General features: G+C 48.1%; 2 pseudogenes; both read left to right on the top strand.

Annotated features, from left to right (window-relative positions):
* Nucleotides 1–298: 298 nt before the first annotated feature.
* LOC127055226 (olfactory receptor 51G2-like) lies at nucleotides 299–1,239 on the top strand (annotated as a pseudogene).
* Nucleotides 1,240–5,346: 4,107 nt separating this feature from the next.
* LOC127030448 (olfactory receptor 51G2-like) lies at nucleotides 5,347–6,283 on the top strand (annotated as a pseudogene).
* The last annotated feature ends 5,681 nt before the right edge of the window (nucleotides 6,284–11,964 follow it).

Raw genomic sequence — 11,964 nt, 5'->3', positions numbered from 1 at the left:
CTGGAAGCAGGTTATCTCATAGCCGCCTATTGAAAGGCTTCTTCCACCTTTCTCTCCAGCATTAGAAACTGGCTACTGGGTTACAAGGAACACAGGTCTTATCCAGTCTGGCAGTGCCTATCTTCCCATCAGTGGTGTAAATCCAAGACTGTGTTTTTGATGATCTTCCTTGAGATCCTGGGAGTCTCTAGACTTGCACTGAGAGCAGAAAGATGTCTTGTTAAATATAATCTAGTTTCCTGTTCTTTTTCCCTTCAGGAAGGAAAGTTGAAAACTCCTGGGACCTGCCCAGTACATTATGTCAGCTGTCAATGACACCAAATCCAACTCTGAAGTGTTACTTCTCACCCGGATACTTGAACTGGAAGATATCCATCTCTGGATCTCTATCTCTATCTCTTTCTGCTTATTGTATGCTATTTCGAGAGTAGGAAATTCAGTCATTCTGTTCATTATAAAAACAGATCCAAGCCTCCATGAGCCCATGTACTTTTTTTTTCCATGTTGGCCGTCACAGACCTTGGCTTATCGGTAACCACCATGCTGACGATACTGGGCATATTCTTGTTTAAATCTAGGGAGATCAGCCTCGATGCCTGTTTTGCTCAGCTGTTTTTCATCCACTCACTTTCATACATTGAATCGTCCGTGCTCTTGTTGATGGCCTTTGACCGCTTTGTCACGATCTGCAATCCTTTAAGATATGAGTCAGTCTTAACACCCTCAAAAATAGCCTAGATGGGACTGGTATGTGAGCTAAGGGCAATGGCCCTAATATTCCCACTCCCCTTTCTCCTGAAGTGGTTTCAATACCATCGAGCTAATGTCCTTTCCTATTCCTTCTGTGTGCACCAAGAGGTCATATAATTAGCTTGTTCAGATATCACAGTCAACAGAATCTATGACTTGTCCATTGCACTCTTAACAGTGGGGTTAGACTCGCTGCTCATCTGCTTTTCTTATGTGATGATCCTCAGAACAGTGCTGATCATCACATGCCACATGGACTCCCTCAGGGCCCTGAACACCTGTGTGGCCCACCTCTGCGTTGTCTTGCTTTTCTACACACCAATGCTTGGCTTGCCTGTGATACACAGATTCGAGAATAGCTCTTCTCAGTCTCTTCAGATTTTCCTGGGATACGTATACCTGCTGGCCCCGCCTCTGATGAATCCAATCGTGCAGAGCATGAAAAGCAAACACCTTCCTGTGAGGATAATCAGGATTTTCTTCAAGTGACAGGTCAGTTCATCACCTGGCTATGGCACTGGTGACTTAGAAGACAAAGAACATGGACCACAACCACCTATTCCATCCTGGACCATTACATCTGAGATGATATGAGCTACTTATCTCCACTTTGTAGAGAGGTTCAGATGAGGTCTAAGCCCTGGCACAATGAGAGATGGATGTCCTGACCCGCGGGTGAGGGAGGACAGTGCAATGGGGGAAGGAGACCAAGGGAGGCAGTGACATGAACAAAGTTCTTGTGTTTCTGGAGAGACAGGGGACTAGTGGGATGTTGGCCCATAAAAAGCCGTATCCTTGGCTGCTCAGACTTCAGAATTCCTGTTGATGCCGTTAATAAAGAGAATGGATGTGGCTATTGTTTCCCGTTAGACCTGGCCTGTCACTTTCCTGGCTCTGGTTAAAAATCTACATGCCATGAAAAAAGCTGCAGAGCCATGATCAAAGCTGTTCTGCAGTTGCAGTCCTGGCCCTTCCTGAGCAGTCTGGGTGCTGGATGATCCATGAGCGTGGCACTATGTGTGATTTCATAGAAAATGGATCATTTTTCTGTAAAATTTCAATTTCCACAATACTGCCCATCTGCAGCTGCCTGGATCCCCAAGAGAAATTGGGACTATTCATCTGTTTCTTCCTCGTAACATAAATGAAGGCTGTACTGGTGGAGTCTGTGGCTGCACTCTGGATATGGAAAGGTCAAAACCTCCCAACCAGTCACAGAATCACAGATTATTATGGTTGGAAGGGACCTCAGGAGATCATCTAGTCCAACCCCCTGCTCAAAGCAGGACCAATCCCCACTTCCCTAAATGGCCCCCTCAAGGACTGAATTCACAACCCTGGGTTTAGCAGACCAATGCTCAAACCACTGAGCTATCCCTCCCCCTCACCTGTGCTAACCAATCTGCCAATGTCTGTGGGCTATTGTGACAGGCCCTTGCAGCACATCTCTAATGAGCTTCCAGGGAGCTGGTGAGGGTCCTGGAGTAGTTGGGGAGGCCAAGAGATTGTGCGTGGGTGACCCTAGCTCCCAATGGATCACTGAGATCAGGGCATAATCTTGGGGATTCCTGGGTCTCCCCTTTTCATTCTTCAGGGAAAGGGAAGGGAGCTCCCCTCTTGGAACGAGCTGAGGGAAATTTCCATGTACAGAGACTTGTGGATTCTCTGTCCTCTGGTCAGCCCCCTGGATGTGTAATGCAGAAAAGGGGGCTGCTGCAGAGAAATCTGCTCCTATATTAATATTATTATTCTATTTTAGTTTATTTCAGCAAGATCACAGCTGTTATGGCATCATCATTACCACTCGGCCACCCTCGAAGTAGCCATGTGAGTAACAGGGATGAGAAGCCCCAATTCCAGCAAGACATCCTGCAGCAGGGCTGGTTCTGCAGTCTCATTGGGTAGCGTTAGTTTATAGCTGCTGCACAGGAAGCCAAGCAGCTAAGTGTCCCTGATGGTGAAGTGACCCCTAAGGGATATTGGGAACATGCTTCATAAAGACAGGTGCCTCTCTATCTGAACAGATGCTGCCTGCTGCCCTGCAACCTCTCTGATGACTCCTTGTCCTTTAGGGAGAAGACCTCTGGCATCAGCGGCTCCCCTTTTAGCAGGAATTGGGGACGTTGGCAGGTTTCACTCTCTTTAAAATGCAAAATGATGTGTAAAGGCTGCAAACTGTTTCCATTTGCTGATGTTCTGTGCAGCGGCAGAGGGCTCAGCTGGGCTGTTGGGGTGACTCAGTGATGGGGATGGAGGGCAGGTAGCAGTAGGTAGCTTGGGAACCCCTCCACTACATCTGCCCATGCTCCACGGTGAATAATTCAATCTACACAGAAATCTGACATTCATAGCGAGCTTACAGTGCTAAAACCCTGATTCCCTGAGCAATGATTTCTCAAGGAGTCCCATTTGTAGAGGCGCTGTGTGCTCTGGGCCCAATCCTGCCAGGCGCTGAGGAAGAAGAGACCCCACGGAATATCAGTGACTACTTCCCAAATTGCATCAGGTCTATTTGATGCTGGAAATTAAATCAGCAAATGCATTTTCAACAATTTTACTCTTTGACTGGATTGTAGATGCAAGAATTCAGAGCTGAGTTGTTCTGAGGGCCAACAAGCAAGTCTCATTTTATGCGAGGGTTCCGTTCCAGGGTTAGCACGTAAAGCGAAAACCACTAATGGTGAAACACTCATTGAGTTGAATGATGAGTGGAATCGCTGGCACTACAGATGCAGGTTTTATATTGTAATTTTTCTTTTTTTCCCTGTTTTTACCAACTGCACAAAGCTGAATTCGTGCATTTTAAATGAGCCTGAGATGCGACTTGCCTGTATTTCTGTTTCCTGACTGGCTGAAGGCTCCAGCACTTCTGCCCTGAAGTTACCCCTCAGAGTTACAGGGCTATGTTCAACTCTTTCCCTTCTCTGGTTTCCGATGGCCAAATGTCAGGATTCGTAGCTTCCTTTCTCATGGGGTGAAATCTCACCATTCTCCCACCCTCAGACTGGGCCCTGGGCTACCGCTCAATGTGGCTGTAGCACCGAGCACTGTGCCTGCTCAATAGGTCCAGCTGGGTTTGTACCTGTGGTTGACATGTGTGTGCTAAAGTACAGCTGTGTGAATGTTATGCCAAAACTTTTCATTGTAATACAAATATTACAAACACAAATTTCATGACATGTCTGCATATTGAAAGCCAGCGGCAGAGTTGTTGGAATTGCTACAGGAGGGAGCAGTGGTAACTGTTTGCAATGGCTTTGTGCTATTAACTCTCTGTTCAGTGAACAGCTGTATTGAACTCATCCCTGCTAACTGACCAGAAGCCATTTGTAATACTTATATTTAGGGTCATGCACACAATAACTCTACAATAGCCGTGCAAGACTTTCCAAAAAGTCCTGAGAAAACAGAACCGCTGGTCTGTGTTTCAGCAAAGAGGAGAGCTGAGGTGCAGGAAAGAGCAGTGTGATAGTTTTTTATGTAATTTACCTCCATCACCTGTTAAAAAAGCATGATTGAAGTAACTAGCATACTCAGCTGGATATTAGTGCAAACCTAGTGTTTGCACTATTCACCCATTTGCGATGCCAACCCCTCCCTCATGCAGCTGAAGTAACAGTCCATGTTAACTTGTAGCTTACCAGATAACTACAATCCCTTGCATGAGGACGAGATGCGGGTCCTCTGAGGAGGAAGGGGAACCTGTAGGATGATCAAACTCTCTGGATTCAGTCAACATAGGCTGGACAAAGCACTTCAGCTTCTCTTGGAGGGATTCTTGGGGTCAGAGTTTATCACTGGGAGCATTTGGTAAGGGAAAGTTAATAGATCCCAGTTCTGATCGAATTTACACACGTAAATCTGGAGTGATGTCGTTATTGAATTCAGAACCAGACCCTGAAAATTTATCCCATCTGCTGCAAAGAGGCAGTGGCATAATTTGAACTCACATGAGCAGAGAAAAAAAAATAAGGTACATAATGAGGCAATGAAACAAATTTATGAATAACTTAAATGCAAGACAGATAAACACAATGACCATTTGCACCATGCACTTGCCATATGTGTACACACATGTCATGATACAATGGGCCACACTTTGAAGTTGAGGGCTAGAAAGGGTGTCTGTGTGAATGTCATTATTGCAAACTCACACAGTGCTCAAATACGCTGTGAAACTGATCCACTAGATATAAATGGGGCCAAGGGATTAGCTGGATTCAAAGAGGGACTGGATTTACACCACAAAATATGTCTAACTAGTGGGTGCCTGGGGGAAACTTTCCCTTGGAGCAGTTAATCTCCTAGCTCCCTGTTGCAGGGATTCCTCCATCTTCCCGTGATGCATGTGTAACTGGTTACTGAGCTAGAAGGACTGCAGGTCTGATCCAGTCTGGCAGTGCCTATCTTCTTGTTGGCACATCCTATTGGGGGTGTAAATCCAAATCGATGTTTTTTCTGATCTTCCTTGAGCTTCTGGGAATCCTAGATTTGCACTCAGAGCAGAAAGATGTCTCGTTAAATATCATCTACTTTCCTCTTCCCCTTCCTTTCAAGAAGGAAAGTTCAAAACTTCTCGGACTTGCCCAGTACGGTATGTCAGCTGTCAATGACACCAAATTCACACCTGCAGTGTTCCTTCTCACTGGGATACTTGGGCAGGAAGACGTCAATCTCTGGGTCTCTGTCTTCTCCTGCTTCATGTATGCTATTTCGATAATAGGAAATTCAGTCATTCTGTTCATTATAAAAACAAATCCAATCGTCCATGAGCCCATGTACATTTTCCTTTCCATGTTGGCCATCACAGATCTTGGCTTATTGATAGCCACCATACCGACGGTACTGGGCCTATTCTTGTTTAAAATCTAGAGAGATCAGCCTTGATGCTTGTTTTCCCCAGATGTTCTTCATCCACTCTCTGCAATTCATTGAATCCTCTGTGCTCTTGTTGATGGCATTTGACTGCTTCATCGCAATCTGTAATCCACTGAGATATGCCTCCATCTTAATCCTGTCAAGAATAGCCAAGATGGGATTGGTATTTGTGCTAAGAGCAGTGGCAGTAATATTTCCACTCCTCTTTCTCCTGGAACAGTCCTAATTCTTTTGAGCCAATGTCCTCTCCCATTCCTACTGCCTGCACCAGGATGTCATGAAGCTGGTTTCTTCGGACATCACAGTCAACAACATCTATGGCTTGTTTTTTACAGTCATAACGGTGAGGTTAGACTCGCTGCTCATTTTCCTCTCTAATGCGACGATCCTCAAAGCAGTGCTGAGCATCACATCCCGAACAAAATGCCTTAGGATCCTGAACACCTGTGTCTCCCACCTCTGCGCCATCCTGCTCTTCCACATGCCAGAGTTCAGCCTGACTGTCATACACAGATTATGGAAGAGCTCTTCTCCCTTGCTTCAAATTATCTTGGACTACATCTACCTGCTGGCTCCTCCTTTAATGAATCCAGTTGCGTACAGCATGAAAAGCAACCATCTTCGTGCAAGGATAATCAGGGTGTTTGTCAAGTAAAGACTCAGTTCATCATCTGGTTCCAGAGCTGGTGACACAGGTCATGACCACGTATTCCACCTTGGACCCTTATATATGAGGAAACAAGAGCTACTGATCTCCACTCTGTCAAGAGAGGCTTATACAGGGTCAAAGACCTGATGCTTAGGGGGCCAACCCCACCCGCAGTTGAGGGAGGACAACACTCTGGGAAAAAGAGACCAAGCCAGGCAGCAGAATGTACAAAGTCAATCTGTTCATGGAGAGCCAGGGGAACAGTGTGATGTTGGCCCCTAAAGAGTCATAGCTTCGAATCTGGGGTTAAACGTCATACACCAAGGACAGTCTCTAATCATCAGTCTCTGTGTCCCAGGACAACAAGCCATTGTTCTCAGCCAATTTGGCCCATGCTTTCAAGGCCCGCTGGTTGCTAGGGAGATGGTGGAATTAGTGGACCCCTTCTGTTAATGGGCATGCCGGCAGGGTGAGATTCAGTAGTATGGAAACCGGAAATATATAAGGGACTTACCGTCAATCAAACCCTAACTCCTCCCCTTCGCTGCTTAAACTCTGCCCCTTGACACCGTAAGCCCTGACCACCCGTCACTGGAAGTCACACCCATGGGGAATATTACTTCCAGGGTCAAGGAGGACACACCTCACTGCACTCTACCAATCAGGCGGGGTTCCTCCCCCATAGGCCCACCCTGAGAGGAGATTTGTCCAATCAGGGGTGTTCCTGGGCATGGCGAACCCTCCGGAAATGGTTCGTGTGACCCCTCCAAGAACTCCTCCACTGCTCTCTGCGAATCATGATGGGTTTCTGCCACACAGCACCGCCCTTGAGAGCAGATTTGACCAATCAGTGGTGTTCCAGGGCAGGGTGACCTGCCCAAAAGAGGGTCGTATCACCCCTCTAAGAACTCCCCCAGCGCCCTCTGCCAATCAGAGCTCAGCACTATCACCCCATAAGTCCCAGCAATCGGGGCAGAAGAGGCCATCTTTTACCAAGAACACGTGCTTTAGAAATCGTGGAAACATGGACGCCTTCACTACACTGGTGAGAACTTTGGACTTTGTGTGAGCACCGAGGGCCTTTGTACTTGTGTGGAGAAAGAGCTACGTGAGCGACAGTTCCAGCTAGGGCCCTTTGACTCAGCTGTTGGTGGATACGCCAGAACCTGAAACCCAAACTCTCGTGAGGCACCTGATGAGCATGAAGGCCTCTTGTAGTTCACCCCCCAGAGGTGGAAGACGAACGCAGCTCAGGGGAGTCAGCAGAGGACAAGGTGAACAAAACAGATATTGCTCAGGTAAATGAATGATTAAGAAGTGATGGTTGATGATGCGGTGCAATGAAATTAGGAACCAGGAAGTTGTGTAAATCTAAAAACAAGCAGTTGGGTGCTTACGCTGTTTCTTTTGTGAAAATCTCTCAACAGCTCGACAATGCCTTTCTAGAGGTCTTTGAGAACTGACATCAGTAGCCTTGTGGGAGCAGTGATGAGCTGTCAAAAAATTAACAACAGGTTCCCTCCTCCTCACCCCACGAGGGGGTCGTGCCCCCTCAGGGGTCATACCTTATCCAACACTCTGTGTTCTTGATACCTCCCAGAACCCCTGCCCTGTCCACCCCCATTCCCTCTCCCTTGACTGTCCCTTGACACCCCATCCAACTCCTCCTCTCATTCCTGATCACCACCTGGAACCCCTGCCCCATCCAACCACACCTTCTCTCTGTTCCTGCCCCCCACCACACTATCCAACCCTTGCTACAACCTGACTGCCCGCCCCGAACCCTTGCCCCCTTTCAATTGCCCTGTTCCCTGCCCTTTGACCTTCCTGACCCCTATCCACTCCCCAACAACCCACCGAACTCCCCTGCCCTCTTTCAACACCCCGTCCCTGCTCCCTGCCCCTTACGGCGCTGCTTGGAGCCATTTGGCTTCAGCCAGGTCCACATGGCCGTGACCAGAACAGGCGCTGCGGGGGCCAGAGCCTAGCCGGACGGAGCCGCTCTGCTGGGACCTGGACCAGTGCCGGTGCTGCAAGGTCAGGGCAGGAGCTGCTCAGCTGGGACCATTGCCGCGGGGCTCGGGCTAGGCTGGACTGGGCTGGAGCTACTCGGCCAGGACTGGGACCAGCACCGTGGGGCCCGAGCTGGGCCGGGGAGTCAGGGCCCAGCCTGGGCCAGAGCCACTCGAATGTGACTGTCACCACTGGCCCGGGGTCCGAGCCGAGCCAGAGCTGTTCAGCCGTGACTGGCACCACCTCTGTAGGGCCCGAGCCGGGCCAGCTCAGAGCCGCTCGGCCGGAACCGGCACCGGTGCTGTGGGACCCGAGCCGGGCCGATGCCACTGAGACCAGAGCCGGGGGTGATTGGCCAGGACTGAGCATGGGCGCTCAGCCAGGGCCAGGCCAGGGGCCAGGCTGGAGGGATACGCTCAGCCTGAGCCGGACTGGACCGTGCCATGCCTCTCTGGAGCCCTCCTCACGCCTGCCCCCAGCTTACCTGCCTGCTGCTTGTTTCAGGCTTCTCGCAAACATCTGATTCGCCGGAAGCAGGGGTGGGGGTGGAGAAGGAGGGCAGAGTGTTCAGGGGAGGAGAGGGCAGTGAGCTGGGGCCAGGGGCCGGATGGATAGCTGCCCGAGCTTTAGTTACATTTCAAAGCTCTTTTAGAACCGGTTGTCCTGGAACAACTGGTTCTAAAAGGGTTTCTAAATTTATCAACCGGTTCCTGCAAACTGGTGGGAACTGGCTCCAGCTCACCACTATGTGGGAGTAAATATATCATGCATCAGCTGTTTTTGCTCATGTCTGAGACACAGATCTCAAGAGGAAAATCCGGAGAAGGACAAAATGGAAGAATGAACCAGCTCAGACTCCCTTATGGTAGGGGTCACGGTGTCCATTTTGACAGGCGGCTGTAAAAGGTCGTGTTAAACCAGCAATGAATAAAACTTATTTATTTAAATGTGTCAATATGAATGTGTCCCCCTTCATATTTGTGTTAGTAAAAGACGGTACCAGTAAGTCATTTCTACACAGGCAGCTCTCTTAAAGAAAATATATTACATCCCCAGGGAAGTTGGGAGCTTCGGCGGGGTGAACCTTCTTTCTCAAGTGGCCAGAAAGCATAGTAAAACTTTAAATAGAAGACAGGTAACAGTTTGGCTTTCAGAAAGGGACACTTACACTTTACACATTTCCATCCCACCATCAGCTTCAGCCTGGACCATTCCACACAAGAGATCCACTTCCTTGACTCTACAGCACTAATAAACAATGGCCACCTAAACACCACCCTATACCGGAAACCTACTGACCACTATACTTACCTACATGCCTCCAGCTTTCATGAAGACCACACCGCTCAACCCATTGTCTACAGCCAAGCTCTACGATACAGTCGCATTTGCTCCAACCCCTCAGATAGAGACAAACACCTACAAGATCTCTATCAAGCATTCTTACAACTACAATATCCACCTGCAGAAGTGAAGAAACAGATTGACAGCACCCGAAGAGTACCCAGAAGTCAGCTACTACAGGACAGGCCGAAAAAAGAAAGTGACAGAACGCCACTAGCCATCACCAACCAGCGGCGTATTATCGCCTAGGCCAACAAGGCCTAGGCTCAGAGTGGCAAATTTGCTCACGTCCCCTCCCCATCTCTGCCCCTTCTCCAAATCCCTGGCCCGCCTCCTCCCCCAGACACACTGCGCTTCCCTCCTTCCATCTCCCTCCCTGGCTTGCCAGGGGAAAATGCTGGGAGGGAGAGAGAAGCGAGTAGTGGCACACTCAGAGGAGGCGGAGCAGAGGTGAGCTGCCACCCACGGGTGCTGGGAGTAACCCGGGAGAGGGGGTGGGAACCGCTTCCCACCCCAGCTCATCTCCGCTCCACAGCTGCCATCCCCTGAGCGCTCCACAAGTCCCCTTCTCCTCCCTCCCTCCCAGGCTTTCCGTGGGGGAGCGGAGGTGAGCTGGCGTGTGGGGGGTGCACAGCAATTTTTTGAGGGCCTAGGGGTGGCAAATTTGTTAATCCACCACAGCCCCCAACTAAAACCTCTCCAGCACATCATCAGGGATCTACAACCTATCCTGAAGGACAATCCCTCACTCACACAGATCTTGAGAGAGAGGCCAGTCCGCTCTTACAGACAGCCCACAAACCTACAGCAACCACACAACAAAAACACTAACCCAGGAACCTATCTTTGCAACAAAGCGTCTCGCTAACTCTGTTCACATATCTATTGAGGGGATACCATCATAAGACCTAATCACATCAGCCACGGCCACTTGATTACAGACCTAAAAGTCACAATATTACAACAAAAAAACTTCAGAAACAGACTCCAACAAGAGACTGCTGAATTGGAATTAATTTGCAAATTGGACACCATTAAATTAGGCTTCAATAAAGACTGGGAGTGGATGAGCCCCACTACAGTTCCTCACATCTTCTTGTCAATTGCTGGAAATGGGTCATTTTCATTACTGCCACAAGTACTCCTGTTCTTCTTTCTCTTTACACAAACCAGCTTGAATACATTTTAAAAGAAACGAGACCTTTGTGTCAGATGTGGATGTGCAATGGCAGGCAAATTTGGTGGATATGCACCGGTTCTCCAAATGCAGCAGCGGTTTTAAGTACATCTTAACAGTGATAAACATTCTATCCAAATATGCCTGGGCCTTAGGCCTAAAAGACAAGACAGGTGTTGAGGTATCCAAGGCCTTTCAAGCTATTTTCAGCAAAGGTTGCATGCCTCAAAAATTACAAACCGATTGGGGAAAAGAATTTTTAAACAAACCTTTAAGCAGATTATTAAAGTGGCATGGAGTTCACTATCTTCTTACTAATTATGAAGTGAAAGCAGGGGTTGTAGAGCGATTTAACAGAACTTTAAAACCTAGGATGTGGAGATATTTTAAAGCCCATAACACCTTTTGCTACACTGATGTGTTAACTGACTTTAAAGTTACAACCAGAAATTCACAGAACTATATGTCGCTGACCCGCTGATGTTAGCCCTTCAAATTCTTTGAAGGTAAGGAAAATGGTTTACAGAAATGGCTTAAAATAACACCGGTGGTTGCCCCTAAATAATCCCCCAGAGGGGGATTCCACTCACTCTCCCTTTTCACAAATATCACCCGGACAGTGTTGTGGTACAGGCACTACTCTTGCAACATCTCAAGGGGGTTGTATAGTTCTAAGCGGGCATAAGCGGTGGTGAAACAGGCTATGAAGACGTTGGTATTGCCAGAGACAGAGTACCGGTCTTTTGCGTGCTTCCAAAACACACACGTGGTTTCATCGTCGATAAACTCACAGGATGAAACCTTGTAATTGAGGGAAAAGAGGTACTGAAAGAGTGGAGAAATTGGAGAGGGTCCAGAGAAGAGCAACAAGAATGATTAAAGGTCTTGAGAACATGACCTATGAAGGAAGGCTGAAAGAATTGGGTTTGTTTAGTTTGGAAAAGAAAAGACTGAGAGAGGACATGATAGCAGTTTTCAGTTATCTAGAAGGGTGTCATAAGGAGGAGGGAGAAAACTTGGACACCTTAGTTAGCCTCTAAGAATAAACAAGAAGCAATGGGCTTAAACTGCAGTAAGGGAAGTTTAGACTGGACATTAGGAAAAAGTTCCTAACTGTCAAGGCGGTTAAACACTGGAATAAATTGCCTAGGGA

Source organism: Gopherus flavomarginatus, chromosome 1, assembly GCF_025201925.1.
Source record: "Gopherus flavomarginatus isolate rGopFla2 chromosome 1, rGopFla2.mat.asm, whole genome shotgun sequence".
Classification (NCBI taxonomy): domain Eukaryota; kingdom Metazoa; phylum Chordata; order Testudines; family Testudinidae; genus Gopherus; species Gopherus flavomarginatus.
Note: the sequence above shows the minus strand (reverse complement) of the source record. Positions and strands in the feature narration are given on the sequence as shown.